Source organism: Trichoplusia ni, chromosome 5 (assembly GCF_003590095.1).
Source record: "Trichoplusia ni isolate ovarian cell line Hi5 chromosome 5, tn1, whole genome shotgun sequence".
NCBI lineage: Eukaryota > Metazoa > Arthropoda > Insecta > Lepidoptera > Noctuidae > Trichoplusia > Trichoplusia ni.
The window spans coordinates 16,021,702-16,040,919 of record NC_039482.1 but is presented as its reverse complement, the minus strand read 5'-3'; the positions used below and the strand labels follow the sequence as shown (position 1 = coordinate 16,040,919).

Below are 19,218 nucleotides of genomic sequence, written 5' to 3'. Positions count from 1 at the left end.
GAAAGCCGTGTTATTCTCATTATAAGCCTCATGTACTGCTCGTGTGCTACACGCCTTTTAGAAAGTCCTAGTACACACACTTAATATTAACTATATTTTATTACATACTAGCTTTTCGCCGGCGGCTCGCCCGCGTCGAGGTCGAGGTCGGTTTCCAAGAGAACTCTTCAAAAGTCCGGGATAAAAACTATCCTATGTTCTTTCTCAAGGTCAAATCTATCTCTGTACCAAATTTCATTAAAAACAGTTTAGCGGTTTAGACGTGAAAGCGTAACAGACAGACATAGTTACTTTCGTATTTATAATATTAGTAGGGATAGTAGGGATTCAAGTTGGTATCGCATTTAACGGTCTACTGTGCTATAGTTGCAAGTGGCTAGATAACAAGAAAGCTCGGATTGGTAGCAGTTATTTGAACAATTCAGATAGGTTGGTTACGATGTATGTGATTGATGGAAAATTAAATTGATATTCATATTTCTGTCTTGTGATTGGTGTACTAAATGGGTTCGTGATAATTTTATTGTAAAAATTTCGTGAACTGCATTCGTATTTTTTTGATATCGGAATTGCCCGACGCAGACCGCCAATGCTGTGTTTATTATATGATTGAAGAATTCTACAACGTTACTGTAAGGGTTTTTTTACCATTCCAAAACCGAATAATTTTTCACCAACATCTTTTCGCAAGACACGACAAGAACAAGCACTTACGGATCACACGAATACTTTTCTTACGCGGGGATCGTACCTGCGTCACATCGAGCACAGTAGGTTTGTCTTGGTGATCTATACTTATAAAACCGTATCGTCTTCATAAAGAAAGATAATAATTAAGTTTTCCTAGAACATATAAAATCGATTTGAGTAATAATGATCGAAAGAGGAAAAATATGTTATTTTTTAATTGACGCATACACTTTATGTGTTTGTAAGTGGGTGTTGCAGCACACAGAATCCCACACACACAAACACCCATACCAAGAGGTATCTGTAGGTCATGCAAATATGGGTGTATGACTCTGTATGAATTAATTAATCGTACAAATGTTTTTCGACACGTCAGGGATTATTATGAATGGCATGATTTTTTCTTTTATCAAATTCCGGGTTTTTGTGAGAAGTGACGAATGAATTTATTTATTACATTTATTTATTTATACATAATCCTGTTTCTATTTCCGATTGTTATTGTTGTGGGGGATGTGGAGAGTTTGTTGCCGCGTTTATTCTCCCATAGCAACAGCACTTAGGTAGCGGTGAAGGGTGTGTGAAACTGGGTGATGTTCAATGTAATTTGACCTTTAAAAAGTTAAACTTAGTAGCCAAATTGAATAAATGACTTTTGATTAATTATCTTAATTATTATTAATTATTAATGACTTTTGATTATTCGAGCTTAAGTGTTCAGTTTGTAAGTGTTTGGTGTTCCTTGGTTTTATTGAAGATCCTGGCTTGCAAGAGTTGCGATTATAGGCATGAGCCATACAGAGGAAACACTTCAATCAAAATGCATTTGTGTTATTAATATTAACAACATTTTATTGTGAGGGTGCTTCACAATAAAATGTTGTAAGGAAAAAAAAACCCTGGGACATACTTGAAATTCGAATAAAATTTTACTTTATTTAATCGTTTAATATTAAAATGACTATCTTGGTTTTCAATTAAATCTCTGGTTCGAAGATTTTTGCTTATTATACTTTAAAAAAACGCAAGTATTTGTATTCGATGCAAAGAAAGCTTTGACATTTAATCAACCATGTAACACTATTGTAACGGCTAATGTTATTTCACAATCATAATCACCACATATAATTGGCGTGACCGAATCATTACATTAGTGTAAAGTTTTACGTCTCTCTGAATCCAAAACGCTTACTCAGAGCTGACCGCAGGGCGCCAACACACAAAAACTAAACCTGCCCACTAATGAGTCTTACTGTCCATAGAATGACATCATACTGTCTCTAAACTCTACGGTACCAATTTGGCTGTATGACAAACACCTTCGCCTAAAAGACGAAGTAACGCCAAGCCGTTTTCCTTCAAACAGCCTCATATGAAGCCTTTAAGCTACGTAATAGGTGCTCTCTCACTCGCCAATTTGATTTAACATATTCAGTCGACCTCGGGACGCAGCCGAGAACGGGCGCACGCCATCTTGTTTCATGAACTGTCAAATTTCGCGCCGATATTGTGTCTGTGTAAGCACTAATTGCCAACAAAAAATATATAGTGTAGTGAAAATAATTATCTTATAAAAAGTGGATAGTTTTTTCTTGTATTATTAATTTCGTGTTGTTTTCGAAGCGGTTGCGTCGGTCTGTGATTTGTGTTGTGTTTTTTTATTATTTTTGTCTTGTTCTTAATACCGTTTGAACTGTCAACCTGTGCCCGGAAAGGATATTTTACGGTGAGCATTCTTTTTTAATTTAATTAACTTCATTTATGTAAGCTTTTGCAAATGAATGATTTAAAAATGGGTAAATTCCTTTCCTGTATACAGCATTTAAAAAAAAAAAACGAAACTGTTGCGATCAGATTTTTCCGAACGATTAATTAGTCTTGATATTTAATGATTAAGATAACTGACTGTTCAAGAACGGTTAATATCGATTAAAGTAACGTGCGTAGGTAAAAGGACTTGGCAAGGACAGTCGTAACTGGCCACTCTAATAAACTCGAGAATTCCACATTTGGTCCGTTGGTATATTTTTCTAAGTACATTTATTACGACATTGTTGTTATTTAGGTATAGTTGCACAACCTCAGAATAACGGACCTTTCAGACATTCTACAACCTTTGTCGGTCGCGTAGATTTATCTGCAATGTTATACTTTTTAATATTGTTGTGTGTTTGTTATTCCGTATTCGATTCTTTGTTGTTTTTAAGGAAGTGTGTTGAAAATTGCTCTGTTATATCAAAACTGGTATGCGGAATTGTTGCACTGAAGTCGGGTGCTATGTTGATATTCACAATTGAAGGCAATTTGCATTAACTTACGAAGTGTAGACATTTTAAAAGTGGCTCACTCAGTTAATGCTTGAGAACTCGTTAATAGAGCTCTATCCATAGTGTAGTTTCTGCATTCTCTTATATACCTACCTACTCTAATTAATTTAATAATCTCGATCTTAAAGTACATCTACCATAATGCCTAAAATATTACTTTATTTTTATTTTGATTTTCTGTTATTCCTCCTACGTTAACTGTCTCTAGTCTTCAGTCGTTATAAAACTGTATATACATATATTCAACATAGTCCTCATTACATGATCATTTATTCTTCCATATTCTCTTATCTCCTGTATACCAGCCTTCTAGACAAGTGACATCTCTATAACCCTCAATATCAATAGAAAATATTAAAATGAATGGAGATGAAGACAAGTCAAAGTCACGTGACTTATCTAAATGAAATGTCATTTTAATACGTTTGGGCATTGTCTGTTGACGTTAAACATTGTAGAAATGACATTTGGCTGAGGTGGTAGTTCCCTATTTCTCCATCTTTTTTGACTGATTCTCCATCTTTTTCCATTTTCCCCTTACAGATGTATGTAAATAAACGTGACGCGTGTTAGCCTTTCAAGAGCGTGTTTCCAACGGATATTAAGCGGGCACTTAAGACGCAGATCATCTAGTAGATAATTACTTTGTTTTATGATTGTTTTGTTTATATTGCTTCAATTTATTTCTATTGCTTGTTTTGTCATAAAACAGAATAAATTAGTTTGCATGTTTTATGTTCTATTTTAGTATGAAATTACGGTTTATGGTTCTTCTTGATAGATAACTATTGTTGTACAATGAAAATTATATTTTATTCAATACGTTACATTATAAATGACGTATTACGTTTAGGTTTAGTCTGTAAGTGTGGGATATTACCCACTCTATCTCTATCTCCGTAAATGGAGATTTCTCCAACCTACAAAAAAAGGGATTGGCGCGTTATAGTGTTTTTCTATTAATTTCCATTAATCTTCATCGAAGCATCTTATATTTTTCAAATCATTTGTGCAACTGTCTCTTCTTGTACGTTTTTGTCATTACTTTTTATGACTTATTTCTATAATGTTTTTTTTTAATTAATTGAAGAGTTGTGCACTTGTAGATTCCGCTTTATACATTTTCTTCTATTACGTTTTATTTATTGAACCTTCTCCATTATTTTTGAAGGGTAACTCCCTTCAATAGATATAAGATTTTAATTAATGTATCCCACTCTACCAAGCTAGTTAAACCTGTCAATAAGTACAAAGCTAATGTTATGTAAAATATTCATAAGTCCATGAATTCAAAGAAGGTTTTAACACAGATTGTCAATATTTAGCCGACCTTGATACGGTTTGCTGCTTATTATTCAAGATAATAAACTTTAAGTTGGGACAAGATTTGGCTTTACATATATGCCTACTCTAGCTGGGTAGACTAACAGGTAAAGTCTAAAGATTTTCTGTTTGCTTTTTTGTTCGATTTGCAAAAAGATTTGTGCCATAGTTGTACTAATTTGTGAAGTATCGATAATTGATTCATCATCTATGGTATAGTCTTTTCCCAACTACCTTGGGGGCTCCCTATCTAACTGAATGCAGATAAGTACCAGTGTTTTATAAACAGCAGCCTATCTGACATCCTCAACCCAGTTACCTCAGCAACACGATACACTTTAGTCAGACTTTCTAGCTTCTAAATACCCGTAACGACTGACAAAGATGTATAAATAACAATTAAGCTCACAATTAAACATGCCCCCCGAAACATGCAGGAACTCGTTATGACATAGCTGGTCACCCAACCATGAACCGACGGTATCAAGAGTAGCTGAACCTGTGATCGATCAAGTTGTGTATTGATACTTTGATTGTAGAGCCAAATTATCATAAAACAGATCATCTTTGAGGTATAAATAATGTTTTTTGACGTATATACTCTTGAGTATGGCGTGTGGACAAATTGCTTCATACAGCACATGACTCACCGGTCCAGATCTCGTCTTACACCATTGCGGATCTTCAGATCTCCAGTTCGAATAATGGACCAGGAAAAGTAATATTGCAGACTTATTACAAAAGTTCCTTTCACGAGCGTTATTAGAAAAAAATATTTTTACTTGAACAAATGTTTGCCGTTTTGCTGGTTTTGGAAAAGTAGAAAATCCACTGCCGTTAGTTTTAATGTTAGTTTTTAAAATAAGTTGCTAACATAGAGATACGGATTATGTTCTGTTACACCTGAAAAAATACTAAAATTAATCTTATTCTCAACACAAACAGAAGCTCTACCTTACAAATCTAATTTAAAAACAATCTATTATTAATATACAAAAACCTTCTTTTCAAAACCTCGTTAGTAGTTCGTTACCGTCAAACTTCAGGTTATTTTTTATCTGGCAACACCTGAGGCAGGTAATCAAACAAATGTTCCCTAATTCGCTGCGGAACCCTTTGCCAGCTAATTACGTTTGATTAAACATGTTTTTTCATCTGGTTTTGTGCGTCATAGCCTGGCTCGCGTGCTTACAAACTATATTTACTTATATTCACGTAAAAGTTAATGAAAGATGGCGTTAAATGTAGGACTTTTTTCTCGATCTGTGTTTATAACTTTGAGAAGCATTCAAGACCATAAAAATGTTTAGACCTGCCATTTGTAATGTTACAATGTGTACATTCAGATATTATTGTGTAATATTAGAAATCGTGATCATTTTAATCGAATTTATTTTGTAGATTCCTAACTAGATCGGAAATCTTTAGAGGATATCAATTTATGAGTTATATTATCCTATGATTGCTCTATTCATGCCTTTACTTATTATTAAGACTAGCTCTCGTTAAATGCCATAAATATTCAAGAGCTGAGAATACCCCCTTCTTTACAACCGACTTTAAAAAGGCGGAGGTTCTTGATTCTTCGGTATTTTTTAATATTAAAATTTATTACCTGATAACAGAAGATTTTGTTGATTCTTTTTTCATTTAACATGAAAAAAGTGTCATTAAATCCCAGCAAAATTTCATCAAGTTAAGCGTAGTAGTTTTATATGAAGTCGGTTGTTTGTCCTAACAACAATTGAAAGAAATAATTATCAATGTCCACTCTCTGCACTGGACATTAGCGACAATAAAACACAATTTAAATAAGTCAGAATTACTTACTTACGTTTTCCGTCACAGATACTCATTGGTAACTTACAATCATTTTATTGAGAGCAGAAATCCAAGTACAATTACTGCTCTCTTTTTTCATTCAGTATTTTCCAGTCACGTTTATATCAATGCAAGTTAAGGCAGTGTTATAAACTGCTACAGTATATCGAGACTCATCAGGTTTGAGACAGTAGCGCTAATATCTGTGATGCAGACAAAAAACAGATCATCACGCTGGCCGCTCTTTGTTAATTAGTAAAACAACGTTTTTGTTAATGAGGGCCAGGTCCCACTGAGAGCGACTTGTCAAGTCATTTCAATTCGATATGTATTTCAATGATTTGAGTACTAAAAAGTGTTGGGTACTTACTTGCTTTTATATTATGAAGGTGTTTTTAACAGGTACTAAAATTATTCTTACATTAAGTTTACCCCCACAGAGGAAACCTATCTAAGTTTATCTGTTATCTTACTGACTATCTGTTCTCTTAAATGTGTATGAAAATTGGAGGTATCTTTTTAAAATTACGAGTTTATCTTTTTTTATTAAATTTCATTCAGTATTAAATAAAAATAAAAACTCTTTCCATTGCTGACCACCCTGTATGACTGGTTTACCTGTAACAAATTTATTGATGTATCAACATTCCACAATATTTATAGTTCCTTATTGCATTCACTCGATGGACGACACCTGTTCATTTCAGTGCAAAAGAAGTTTTAACAAAAAATGTGAATGTTTGGTTGTAAAGAAACAGAGTTTTTGCAAAAATGTAAAATCTATTGTTTAGATAATAATTACTGGCACTTAATGTCCTTTTCTCACTTGCCGATCGATTAAGTACTGATCACCAGGCTTGGTTACTGCGGTATATACCACCTTATCTTAAAACAGTATTGTTGTAGCTAGGAAAGGACAAAACACGGTGTAAGCCGCATTTCCCTCCATCAATAGCTTACTATACTAACATGAAGGGGTCTACCCTTCGAATGACGTCATTGATATCACCAATATCAATGATGCCATTCGAAGCCAATACCGCTTGCTCTACCACATCGCTCTACACTCGCAAAAAGCGTCGATGTGCGCAGGCGTAACGTGGGCTGGAAGCTGAGGCTATCCGAGCGTGTCCCAGTGACGTCACCAGTTATAACCGATCAGCCTGTTCGCTTGATCACTCGACCGAATGTATGGAGGAGTTGTGGACTCACGTTGCTCCCTACAAAAGACATCAACGAGTTAGTACCACATTTTTATGCATGACATTTTTTTTGTTTCTCTCTCTCTTCCGCTGCAGTTTGAGCTTTTTAATCATCTCCAAGTTTCTCAGTCTAGAAATTTTATACACCACTTTTTATTAATTACAAATCAAAGGGATTAACTGAATAGTTTAGCGCTTTAATATATAAAAAGGAAGATAGATTAATAGTGATATTAAGTCACTATTAATCGATAATAGCTTAGCTTAATTGTTAGAGGAGCTCGTGGCTAAGCTATAATCGCATAAGTGATTCGATCACAGGTTAAGCTATGCTTGACGCGGTTGGTCCGTAGATGGGTGACCATCGTTGTCATAGCGAGTTCCTCCGTGTTTCGGAAGGCACGTTAAATTGTGGGTCCCGGCTGTTATTCCTACATCTTTGACAGTCGTTACAGGTAGTCAGAAGCTTGAAAATGTCTGACAGCCAGTCTAACCAAGGGGTGTCGTGTTGCCCAGGTAACTGGGTTGAGGAGGTCAGATAGGCAGTCGCTCCTTGTAAAACACAGGTACTCAGCTGAAACCGGTTGGACTGGTAGCCGACCCCAACATAGTTGGGAAAAGGCTAGGCCGATGATGATGAATTGTTTGAGAAATAGATTGAAGAACTATTTAAATATATTAATTCAAATATAGTCATATATAGGGATCCTTGAAAACTTGCTTTTTTAAACAGCGGTGAACAAAAATTAAATTTATTTTGTTTAATTCATACATTTTTTGCTTCTTATAAAATACATCACGAAAATTGTATCTATACTAATATATAAAGCTGAAGAGTTTGTTTGTTTGAACTCGCTAATCTTAGGAACTACTGGTTCAAATTTTTTTTTTTGTGTAGGCTATAGTCTATGTAACATCACGCTGCGACTAATAGGAGCGAAGATACAATGGAAAATGTGGAAAAAACTGGTAAAATTATTCATCTTTGAGGGCTTCCGTTGCGTGCGCTGCGAAAACGGTTCAAGATCTAACCACGTGGACGAAGTCGCGGGCAAAAGCTAGTAACTAATGTTCGTAAGACAGATCGTCATTAAGCTGACCTTACACAATAAGTGATAACTCAGTAACGTACATATGTTTGCTTCAGTACATTTGCAAGTGCTGAAACAAATTGCGGAGAGAAAGCAAACAACCTTGGGCCAGCCGCCAATGTGTTCGATAAAGAAGTAAAAACAAGAGTAATTTGGCAACAAGTGGTATTTATAATGTGATCAACATGTTCAAATAACCTTTTGGAGTAAAGCCTTCGATGCTACTGAATTGCTTTTGTAGATTTTGTCACTGTGTGAGTGGTATAGTTTTTTATTGAGATAGTTTTATGGCTATATTATCTTTATCTATATAATATTACTAATACCTATATAAAGCTGAAGAGTTTGTTTGTTTGTTTGATCGCGATAATCTCGGGAACTACTGGTCCAAATTGAAAAATTCTTTTTGTGTTGAATAGAGCATTCATCGAGGAAAGTTATAGGCTATAAACCATCACGTTGCGACTAATAAGAGCGAAGATGCAATGGAAAATGTGAAAAAAATAGGGCAGGTATAAATCATAACTTATATCTTCTACCCACGGGAACGAAGTCGCGCGCAACAGCTAGTTATTAATAAAATGGACAAAGTGTTTTCAAAGTGCCGGTTGTTAATTTTATAAATAGTATTGTTTACACCCCTTTATTGTTGCTTTCAAAAAGATGGAATTAGAAATTTAATGTAGTTTGTTATATTCGTTTCAAAAATTCGTTAATATCTGAAGCCTCAAATTCTTTTATAATTTCTCTTCATTTGAATATAAGAAAGAAAGAAAAAATAATTATTCAAAAAACATTTACTTACGTAACCATTTTAAAATATACATACTACTAGACATATTTTCTAAAGCTGCATTTTTAACAAAAAATCTCGCCAGCATAATATTAAACATAGATATGTAAATTAACAAATATCTCTCATAACTAATTAACATTATCGTTAATTTACCTTAGAATATACATTATCACCTTAAAAATACCACATCAATTAGCATATATCAGCAATTTTGGTTTATTTTATTGTTTTCCGAGCTGTTGCCCTCGGAGATGCTACAAATCAAAAATTATCCCACGGGATCATAAAATCGTAATGAAAACCATAATTCAGGTCATAAACTATCTGTGCACCAAGTTTCGTCTAAATCCGTTCAGTGGTTTTTGCGTGAAAGTGTTACAAACAAACGTACAATCTTTCGCGATTAAAATATTATAGAATGCTGTAACGTATAACGTAGTGTAGGACGCCCTGCGGCACGGTGGACCGATGATTTGAAGAAGGTGGCTGGCAGCGGATGGATGCGGGCTGCCCAGGACCGGGATGGTTGGCGCTCTTTGGGGTAGGCCTACGTTCAGCAGTGGACGGCAATAGGCTGAGATAATGATGATGATGATGATCAATAAAATTTGAACAAGAACATGCATGGAAAAAGAACATTTGCAAGCCTGACTCTCATAGTCAGACAAGCACATGTCTCCAAAATTGATTGAAAGTTGTAACTACGAGTAATCTTTACCAATATTAGTTTACACAATAAAATAGTGATGTCACATCATGTTATCGTATTGCAAATATATAGTTATATAACACCAATGTCACATAATATTGGTTAGTGTGTTATGTTTCTTAAGATATTAAAGATCTATGATTGCACAGAATTTTACTCAATTTTAGAATTTGGATGTTAAGCGGATTAAAACTAACCTAATTTTACTAAGAGGAATTTATGATTATTATTTTATAGGTATTTGTTAGGTCGTTCCGTAAAAATAATGATAAATATGAAACGATGAGTTCTTTATCAATATTAAACTTTACGGCGCAGGCGTTAACCTGTTTTTTTACCATTTCAGTATACATATTCTAATTGAAAAAACTTCATTCTAATTGCAAAATCCTTACTTCTGAACTACAATACGCTTCATCGAAGTACTTTAACATTTTCTTTTTTTATAACCGCAATATATATATTTATAGTACCTACGTAAATGTGTAAAATATTTTTGTATCGAACTCATGTACTGAATTCTAAATCCAAATGCAATTCGGTCCCAGTAAGGTATAACTCTAACTCTATATACAGTGTGATGTCGTCATGTGATAAGCGCCAACATTTCCATTTATCAGGTACAAATTAGTCAGTAATGCCTTTTGATACTTGTAGATAATTTCAAATGTCACATTGAATCACTAGCTGTATTTATATTCCTATTTCATCACATCTACAGCGAAATTAAGTATCTGCAAGCAAAAAACACAAGCAATTGATGGCTAAAATTAACTCATAAATACGCCAATTTTTTTTGTAAGCCGAGTTATTCCACTTTTTTTGAATGGTGAATCATCAAATCTTTCCGCTTTGGGTTGAGCGAAAGGGATTGTCAGACTTGTACTGACTAAAACCCACCCACGTTCCTTCCTTTTCCCTTCGTGTACCGGGCCACGGGTTACCCTTTCGGTCGATCCCGCTGTATCGGCAGCAGCATGTAATTCCCCTACATATACCAAAAATGCCAAAATTTCGTTACAAAGCAAACATTATTTACGGCCGCTTTCTATATTCGATCTCAATCCCTAATTTACGGATCGAGATTGACATTTGAATCCATTTTCAACTTTTAGTGTTTCTATAACCGATCCATGGATCGTTTTGTCGATCTTTTTCTTCAATCTATCTTTGGAAGGGCGGATCGAGATTTTAGATTGGTATTTGTATGAAAGTGACAGTTATGCGTTTTCTATAACCGATCTCTGGTTTTGACAAATCGATTTTTGTCATTTTTGATCTATAATCGCGATCCCCATTTTTTTACGGATTGTACTGAGAAATCTCTGAAAATGGAAATATTTTCAAGTGATAGTGATAGCGATCTTGAAGTATTAGCTCAGCTATCGGACTTGGATAGTAGTGACAGCGACGACGAACAAAATCTGTCCTCAAAATTTGTAATTGTGATTGTGATGTATCGAGTGGCTGTTTTTTTTTCTGCACTTTACTTGTAAACGGGGGTCAAGGATTTAAGCTAAAGACCAGCGGACGCTTAAACTTTTTTCTTTCGGTATTATAGTTTTTGTGTACTAAGTACACTTTTACCAATATCTGTAATACTGGAATCAATAGATAACGATTATAATATTCTCGTTTTGATTTATTTATTTAAAACCATGAAGTTTCATTACAGGGTTTACCCTAATGCGACAACTTAGAACTTAAACTAAACAAAAATTGCAACACATTACATTATTAAAAACACATAAACACGTCAGTCTGATTTTGAAGAAGTTGGTGGTGTGGAGAGCTCTTGTAAGAGGTGCTTTGGCGAGCAAATTTGTTCTCGCTGTAGGTGCGGGCTTCGCCGCCGCCACACGAAGCGGTCCGGTACACACGCTCAAGCACTGCAATACTTCCGGGTGATTCTCCACTCCACGAAGCACCTTCACCAAGAAGACGACCAGTGCAAACTCCCGTCTCATATACAGTTGATCATTGCCAACCATGCTCAGAACAAACAGAGTGGGATCCATGAGTAGGTAGAACGGATACACCCCATACAGTTTCTTGTACAGATGGCGCGTGAACTTATTCTGAATGCGCTCGAATATTACCGCTGTATTCTATTCTATAGCTGAGACATCGGAAAAACAAACAACAAATAAACTTGCGATTTTAAAATATATTATGTTAATGTCAAACTGACTGACAACTTTTCGATTGACTGACGTTCCGTTGCTCATCAATAAACGATTATTGTCGTTTATGCTTTTTCTAATTTTCAGGTAGAATTATAGTATTTACCGCTACGACTTCCCAATCTTTTATTTTTGTATTTTGTGCAATTTCTAGTGATTATACATAAAATAGATAAGCTTTAAGAAAATAGCCACCATTTTACACATTAATAATCGCTGAAGTACTTTTTCGGCACATGCGTAAAACAAAACGTTTAGCAGGGCGATCTATCCGTTTTTTTTCGATAGATTTCGAGACGAGATCGATTAAAGAAATGCAGATTCAAGCTCAATCGAGGGATTGAGAAAAATCTGGATTGATCGGAATCTTAGATTCGGGATCGAATATAGAAAGCGGCCGTTAATCGGAATCGGACAGTAAACAGATCTACTAAAATGTTAATTTAACTGGAATTAACATAACAAATGATTGTAATTAAACCGCGTGAGATAATACCAAACAATAACTGCGACGTTTACCGTGTGAATACCAGGGCATCATAAATGTACAGAGTTATGATTGAACGAGCTGCGACACTCATAGTATATGTAATTACATTTATGTTAGCTTTTTCGTAGGCAAAAAAAAATTATCTTAAAAAGGCAATCAAATACTTTTATTGTTTTTTTATTCCAAGAATATCTCGGGTGATAAAATATTTATAGAACAAAAAAAAAAAAACGTTTATTTGATTTATGTGGTCTCTGGCTTTAGAATGAGTTAATTTGGGATTTATCGTTTTATGTCCTTTATCTTTTTACAAGAGTTTTGCGATAACTTGAAGATAAAAGTTACTTTCAACCAAGTAAAACCTCATTAAAAATACTCGCTATTTATTAAGTCAGGTCAAAGTATCTACATTGCTACAAATACCTAACAAAAAAAACATTTATAAGGCTTTATAGGCAAAAAGTTGGCAACAAAACTTATCAACATTTTCTCACAAATGTTTCGTTTACCTCATTAGTATGGGAGATACAAAAAAAACTGTTCAAATAAAATTAAAAATGTTTTAATCGGGTTCAGAGACCGATTGAGTGCCGCCAGGTCAAAAATCTGTTAGTGTCGAGGCTCAGTGGAGTCATGTGTTAAGTTTTGCTCATTTTATTACTGTTTGCAAGGAAAAGAGGTATTAATATTGTAGTTCTGGTAAATGGCTATCTATTTTTGTCGGAAAATCGAAAAAAAAAGAAGAATTTATAGGATTTATTTTTGTAGTAAATGACCTGAATTGGATATTTAAAATGACGTTAGGGCAAAACCTAAATAATTTCGCCGTATTTCGTAGCCAGCGATAGCAAAAGGATTCGAAGGAAGAAAGACATATTTCTCATTCTCATTAAAGTAACCAAAAAATTTAAAATTTGACAGCAACCACTTTGTAATATTAACTACAAAGTCACTATCATCTCAGACTTTTGCAAGGTATGACAAAATTAAGTGCCATCTAATCCTTCTTAAGCATACACGGCTCCCATGACCGATGAAGATATCAAACGTTTAATGATAGTTCAGTGCAAGTTCTGCACGCGTCTGCGCGCCGCGTCAATCATCTTATAACTTGGTATGTGGGTGTGTGGTGTTCTTTATCTAGGCTTTGATCGTGTGCACTCCTTGCTTTCATGCGGTCCTGGTATGTCTTGAGCGCCAATATTAAGATATAAGCTATTTGTATTTTAATTTTATGTTGTTTCTATGCAAAATAATAAGATTATTTTCATTGTTATTTTGTCCACCAGTCTAGTAGTTGCGAGTTCAAACCCTTGCAAAATTAAATGCAGTTAAGTAGTTACCTTCTTTGATTGTACAATAAGGTAAAAAAATATCTCCGAAATTCCCTTATTTATATTCTGTGTGTGTGAAGTAAGAAGTGATTTTAATCCAACGTCAAGGACGTTATGGACATAAGACGACCTATCCCCAGTCTCTACTTTGGAGGCTAGTAGTCCCAATTCGCAAATACGCCTGAGTTTTATAAACCTTTTCATTAGCCATCTATCTAATATACCGCACTTTTAGTTTGATAACCTGACGACCACCTTAAATCATTATGAAAAATACATAAAAGCTATTTCTGTGCAAAACATCTCTCCAAACACGAATAAAAATGGACAAACACAACCTTATTGATATTTAAATAACACGTTTCAAGATTTCTTTAGCCGACCGACTATTTCTATGCGTTTTGCACTTTTAAAGTGAAATCCTGATTCTATTTCTAAAATATATATGGACCATATTATGCTCTATAATTCAAGCTATCTGCCAGTATAAATCTTATCAAAATCGGTGCGGGATTTGCGGAGATAAACCCGTATAAATAACACTTCGCCTAATACCTACTTAAGAAAACGCAATTTCATATGCCTACTACATAATATATTCACATCGTGTATCAACGATATATTTATACAACTAGCAATCTCGGCCGCTCCTAGATCTAAACAGATTCAAATGAGTGTACTAAGACAACAGAAATTGGCTAACACATGTGGAGCGATCGTTACGACACCGACCTTCGGCACAGGTGGACTTGTCCTGACGCTTATCTCTAATGATTTAGATATTATGTTTTGTGCAACTACGTAGAGTATTAGTCCAACTGTAGAGGCGGAAAAAATTCATGTATTTAAAAAGTGTTCTGTCAGATTGAGTACTGGTAATTACAGAGAGCTAATTTAGAAAATGTTATCTGGATTATAAACATCATAATTATATTTTTAATGCATTGGGGATACGCAGCGATATTGTGTTTTACGACCTAATAGAATCCTTGTGTTTATGTATATTTTTTTACAACAGGTGGTATAATATTATACGATGATAAAAAGTTGTCTAGATTTATTAATCTTGCTAAGCTTTAGCTTTTTTATATCATGCATTAATAGAATAAAAACTGAACATTATTACTATTTCCAACAGAAGATAGATGATAGATTAAAGTCTAGATAAAATTGAACCTATCGCAGGGTAAAATTATTACCTGGTACTTAGATACCTAAGTACCAGGCGTCCATAATTCGCTAGGAGTACGTTTTGTAACTGCAGTGACCTTTGACGTGCAATGAAGAGGCGACCAGCGTTGTCTGCGCGACATGTTTATTATATACCTACAAACAATTCATTTAAAAGAGAGCTGCTAAGGACATGTTAAACGTTCGGAACGTTCGTGACAATTTGGCCTTTGCAATAATTAGGGTTGCCTATTTAAGGAAATGGTAAAACTGGAATAAGTTTTGACATTTCTTTTTCACGCAAGGGCATTTCCTGGTTAATTTAATTAAAATAAAGAGTTCCGTTCTTTACAGTTACTTACTTGACTAATAATATATTCATGATAATATTCTTCCGTATTTTCATGTTGATTATAGACTACAGAGCTGTTATGTAAGTTGATGGCTATTTCTATCAAAATAAGTCACACATTATACCCTTAACGGGTCAAATCAGACTCGTGACGAGGAGGCAATAGATATAGGCGAAATTAAAACAAATTATTGTTTGCTATAAAATTTGAAACCCTTCACATTCAGCATAACCAGCATTGCATACGGCAGCAGATAATACATAATCTGTATAAAAATACCATGCAGGTACATTTGCAGCTATCGTGGTTTATGTAATACAGCCTGGTAACAGACTGACGGACAGGCAGCAGAATTTGTACTAGGGTTTCATTTTGCCCTATGTGTCACAAACCCTACAAACATAACTTTCTATCAACAGTATTCAAACATTTGACAATCACATCATTACACAAGATACAAGCCAAACTAACAAGCAACGAAAAAAACAATAATTACTTTAATTCAAATTAAAGTAAGTAATAACCCTACACAATAATGTTTCCTAATATATTGTCATGATGTCGTGACAACCCTAATGTAGCCAATAAACGGTAACATTATGCGCTCGCGCAATCGCTTAGCAACGATTTGGACCAGTTTTTGTTTGTTCTGTTTCTAATGTGTGTCTGTCTTGCTAACATCACGTATTTAGTATTTGCTGATTGGTAAGGTGACAAGTCTTGAGGGTTTCGCAGAGAAATGTTTGTTGAACCCTAAACGTATGTTTAGAATTTTTTTGATGGTATATAGATGATTAACAGAGTATGCTTATTAATAACTAGCATTTGTCCGCGACTTCGTCCCCGTGGGTAGACGATATAAGTTATGATTTATACCTGCCCTGTTTTTTTTTCACATTTTCCATTGTATCTTCGCTCCTCTTAGTCGCAGCGTGATGGCTTATAGCCTAAAGCCTTCCTCGATTAATGGTCTATTCAACACAAAAATATTTTTTTAATTTGGACCAGTAGTTCCTGAGATTACCGCGTTCAAACAAACATTCAAAGTCTTCAGCGTTATATATTAGTTGATGGTATATAGATGATAGCTGTTGCCCGCGACTTCGTCCCCGTGGGTAGAAGATATAAGTTATGATTTATACCTGCCCTGCTTTTTTCACATTTTCCATTGTATCTTCGCTCCTATTAGTCGCAGCGTGATGATTTATAGCCTAAAGCCTTCCTCGATGAATGGTCTATTCAACACAAAAAGATTTTTTCAATTTGAACCAGTAGTTCCTGAGATTAGCGCGTTCAAACAAACAAACAAACAAACTCTTCAGCTTTATATATTAGTATAGAAGTATAGAAGTATAGATTAACAGAGTATGCTTATTAATAATGTGAGGTTAAAAAGAGGTTTTCTCGCTTATAAGAGCTGAAATAGACGATAATATTGTCGTCTTTGACGAACCAATTTTGGAATGAAATCTGTATGGTTACCTATAACAAAGAATTAAACTCAAAAGTTAATAGGAAACCTATTCGTTGTTAGACCCTACCCTACTGCAAAGTATATTATAAAACTAAGGTTTTATCGCTTCAATAATGACAAATAATTATGTAAATAACTTAGATAAATTGAAAACTTAGTTCCTAATTACATCAAATATTTAAAAATTCGTACATAAAAACATCATATAACAATATTTAAACATACTTAATACTCACTCTGAGCTTAAACTAATTTGTTGTTTGTATTCAAAAGTTGAACAGAATACAAAATGGCCGCTATTTAATCATAGTTAATGTTAGTTAATTAGTGCCGTATCGTTAGCGCACCCTTGGGCTGTGGCTATTATGTTTGATCGATGATTCCTCCTAGATATTGTCTGATTGAGATGTAACCAAGTTTCATGATGGAATTGTTTATGTCGTTTTTAATTTAGCTGTACACCCTTGTTACAGGGCCCCAATTCTGTTATTTACAACGGTCGATGAATGAATGAAATTCGACTTAAAATGACAATTTTCGTATTCTCTTAAGCATTTATCTACAAAATAATTGTAAATTCAGCACGGGTCGGGACACTAAAGGTCAAAACAATTAACTTCCAATTATTGTATTGGCAAAATGCTACAGAGAATAGGAATAATTTCAAATTTAATCCAATTGCCATTCATTCATCGGCCATCGTAAAATAGCAGAATTGGGGCCCTGGGAACTTCTAGTAGTCAATGATAAGAATCCCTACGAATAGTACGAACATACATTTACCTACAAAAAAGGATCATAAAATCGTGATGAAAACTTATGTACCACAATTTATTGTACATGTTAATTTAATCCGACTTATGAACTTTCTGTGTTCCGAGTTTCGTCTATAGGTATACGTTCAGTGGTTTTTGCGTGAAAGAGGAATAAACATTTATACATACGAACTTTTGCGTTTATAATACATACGAACGTCTTAGAAACCAGAAGTGAGGACAGGTTTTTAAAAAGAAAGCACGGTTACGTCACAAACAATTTAACAAAATCATTACAAAGATAACTTAAAGTTAATACATCAAACTCTAATTACTGCAAAGGAATATGAACGGCAATTATCGAAATAACAATACGGCTGCTATGCTGAATAAATACAACGAAGGTCACGGAGATGTTCCAGCGAAGCCAGCTGACACCGGAGAGAGAGCGTTGCTAAGCGCGCTCCGTCTTTTATAGCGGACTGCTTGTCAAATCCCAGGTTCGAAAGAGGTTTCACTAAGGATCTTGAAGGAGGTTTCACTTTGAAAAGGAGGTTTCGTTAACAGTAGGATATGTGATGTGTTACATATATAGCAATGCTATTACTTGAGAAACAAAGGAATTGTAAGATAATTAACTGTTTGCATGAGAGTTTAGATAATATTCTTCCAAATTTTCAATATGACAAAGAAATTTTCATTAAATCTTTTGTGGATAAAAAATATTGTTGTGTGTTTGTCTGACAATATTTTGTAGAAATTAATAAGTCCAATAATTCGGTCAATAAGACATTATGTTATTAATATTATTCATATTAATCTTAAGATTGTCTAATAACATTTGCCAACGTCTTAAATAATTCAACAAATTATTGATGTTTTGTAATTTGTCAGTGTTTAAGCAATTTATATTATTTCTTCACAAGATATTAATTGATACAAGTATATTATGATCAATTATAATTAATTATGGTCATAATTATTTTTCCTAAATAGGTATCAGTCTATTATTCTTTGTTACAAATGGTCTATAACCGCTTTGTTTCATAAGTTTATATTTCCCGGTACAGTTAGTAACAGAAAACTTCTAACACAATCCCATTAACAGTGCGGCATCGCTGTCTGTCCTTCCATTTGTCACTAGGCTGTATCTCATGAACCGTGATATCAAGACGGTTGAAATTTTGAGAGTTGATGAATTTTTGTTTTCGCTATAACCACAAATAATAAACATACATATAAATCAAGGTAAATCAATGGTTTTAATGGTCATTAATTTGATTAGCAAAGATTTTCTGTTGAGTGTCGCGTTTTCATGAATGTCGCGAGACTGACGAGCACTTGACCGGTTTTATTCAGTCACACATGATCTTTAGTATTACTGAAATATTACTAGCCACCTTTGTTACCTGGTAGGATAACAGCAACTATTTTAGATTAATTATGTAGTTTTTGTGAAGATATGATTGTGTTAGGTAACCAATTTCTGTTGTTGTCTGT

At 34.3% G+C, this 19,218-nt stretch overlaps 1 protein-coding gene across 2 annotated transcripts in view; it reads left to right on the top strand.

Moving 5' to 3' along the window:
* Window positions 1-2,122: 2,122 nt before the first annotated feature.
* LOC113493742 overlaps window positions 2,123-19,218 on the top strand; it is a 78,093-nt gene continuing 60,997 nt past the window's right edge. For both annotated transcript variants that reach the window (XM_026871736.1, XM_026871735.1), the window contains exon 1: window positions 2,123-2,416. The gene's annotated coding sequence lies outside the window, so the exon portion shown is untranslated. The remainder of the gene's footprint in view (window positions 2,417-19,218) is intronic.